We start from the raw sequence: 2,238 nt of genomic DNA, 5'->3' as shown, positions 1-2,238 counted from the left end.
TGTTGTGCCTTAACCTAACCCATGTTGTGCCTTAACCTAACCCATGTTGTGCCTTAACCTAACCCATGTTGTGCCTTAACCTAACCCATGTTGTGCCTTAACCTAACCCATGTTGTGCCTTAACCTAACCCATGTTGTGCCTTAACCTAACCCATGTTGTGCCTTAACCTAACCCATGTTGTGCCTTAACCTAACCCATGTTGTGCCTTAACCTAACCCATGTTGTGCCTTAACGTAACCCATGTTGTGCCTTAACGTAACCCATGTTGTGCCTTAACGTAACCCATGTTGTGCCTTAACCTAACCTATAATGTGCCTTAACCTAACCTAAAGTGCGCCGTAACCTAAACTATATTGCGCCTTAACCTGACGCACGTTGTCGCTGAACCTGCTCTGTAATTGTTATGCAACCCGTTAAAGTAGTGTAGTGTTGCCTAACCGCAACCCTCGCAATATAGTTCGCTACTCGCACTGCCCGGTCCCCTGTGTATCGCGTCATGTTAAACACCTTGCAGGTGTTGCTGACTTTCCACATGCTCCTGCTATACACTGTAGTGTGGATAGCAGCAGGACGTACATGCCCCCCCCCCTTCCCCCCTGCCTTCGCAAGCTGGTCGGTGAGAAGTTTGCATGTTCAATGCCCTTCGCATGCCGACGTACTCAGCCTACGTTGTGGTACGGCCTGTCACCTGTCCGCCGATGTACGCAAAACCCACAAACTGTACTGCACATTGCTCCGTATGTACTGAATGATACATCGTGGCCCATGTGACCGTATGACGACAGCGCCTAGCAACGGCGGACCATACAGTCCAAATATTGTGCACGCAGCTACGTGTCGTCTCCCTATAAGAGCTGGATTGCAGTGTGGTACGCCATACAGACGTGTGGGAGGAACGGACGCCCTGGATGGCGATCAGCATGAGCAGTCTGTTGATGTAGTGGAGCGTGTATTCGGACGTAGTCGTCTCTTCTCACACACCGTGATAGCATGTTGCACCGCGTTCCACATCTGCGACATGCTGCAGAGGCGGGCTGACAGTCGTTCGCGCAATGGACACCGCATACGTACGGGGTCTACCTTCCACGTGTTCTCTAGGCGTGCACATGTTGTTGCGTCTATGTGGGCAGACGTAGTGTGTTGTGACACCTGACACAGGCATGCAATACTCGTTGCAAATGGCGATGGACGTGTACGTTTGCTGGTGACGTTACGCAAATGAACAACCGGTAACCCGTTGTGGTGCGGTTGTTCTCGCTAGAGGTGAATCAGTGTTGGCGACGATCGGTCGAGCTATTAACCGGTTGTTTCAGGGATACCCACCATGCCCACGAACGTGAAAGGGGACCCACCATGCCCACGAACGTGAAAGGGGATCTGGGTGTGAGGCGATACGCGGCGGTGGCTGGGTGGGACCGTCCCCGGCCGGTGAGGGGGGGCCGCCCGGCGTGCTGGCAGCGCGGTGCGTGGGCGCACGCGCTACAGCCGGCTGGTGGGGGCGGCCGGTGGCAGGCGCGCCGGCCGACGGACGCGGCAGGCGGCGCAGCTGCGCGCCGGCGCCCCCTGCTCGCGGCGCCTTGCGGCCAAAGTAGGTCCTCGCGGGCCCGGTGCGAAGCGCGGTGGCCATCTGCAGTGTGCTGGTCCGATTGAGGACTTTGTGCGCTGAGGATGCGCCGCCGCCCGGCGCTCGGCGCCGCGACGCCGTCTGCTGCTCGGTCGCCCCAGCGGTTCTCGCAGGTGGTTTGTATCGCAGCTGTGCGGACGTGTTGGCGCGTGCGCTGTGCTGGGAGAGTTCGCTTCGGCACCCAAGTAGGGCTTTTGTCCTTCTGTGGCGCTGGCGTTGGAGCTGCCGGTCACCGTAGGTGGCGCGTGTTGTCTCCCGCCGGCAATGCCACGACAGCACGCTCCCGGGCCTCTGTCGGCAGCGGCAAGCTCAGTTGGGAGCACGGGTGGTCGCACCTAAAGCGTCTACTCGCCTAACTCCGGGCGATTGCGCCTCTCTCGAACCCGACCAAGTACTTAGGACGGCGCTGCGCGCCGCCGGGACCTGAGAGGGTTTCGAGGTGTGTTGTGCAGGGGAGCTCAGCCTCCTCCTGTTTGCAGAATAATTGAGTGGACGCTTGCGTGTTCGCGCGGGCCCCCGGGACACACTCCCGGGCGGCCGGCTGCTCAGCTCTAGTTGACGCAGCTCCCTGGTTGATCCTGCCAGTAGTCATATGCTTGTCTCAAAGATTAAG

The 2,238-nt window shown here is 58.3% G+C and overlaps 1 non-coding gene across 1 annotated transcript in view; it reads left to right on the top strand.

Annotated features, from left to right (window-relative positions):
- The first annotated feature begins 2,190 nt into the window (after positions 1-2,190).
- LOC126448260 (small subunit ribosomal RNA) overlaps positions 2,191-2,238 on the top strand; it is a 1,909-nt gene continuing 1,861 nt past the window's right edge. The window contains exon 1 of the ribosomal RNA XR_007584051.1: positions 2,191-2,238. This exon is cut by the window's right edge and continues 1,861 nt beyond it. This is a non-coding gene — a ribosomal RNA (small subunit ribosomal RNA).

Source organism: Schistocerca serialis, unplaced genomic scaffold, assembly GCF_023864345.2.
Source record: "Schistocerca serialis cubense isolate TAMUIC-IGC-003099 unplaced genomic scaffold, iqSchSeri2.2 HiC_scaffold_583, whole genome shotgun sequence".
Lineage (NCBI taxonomy): Eukaryota > Metazoa > Arthropoda > Insecta > Orthoptera > Acrididae > Schistocerca > Schistocerca serialis.
Note: the sequence above shows the minus strand (reverse complement) of the source record. Positions and strands in the feature narration are given on the sequence as shown.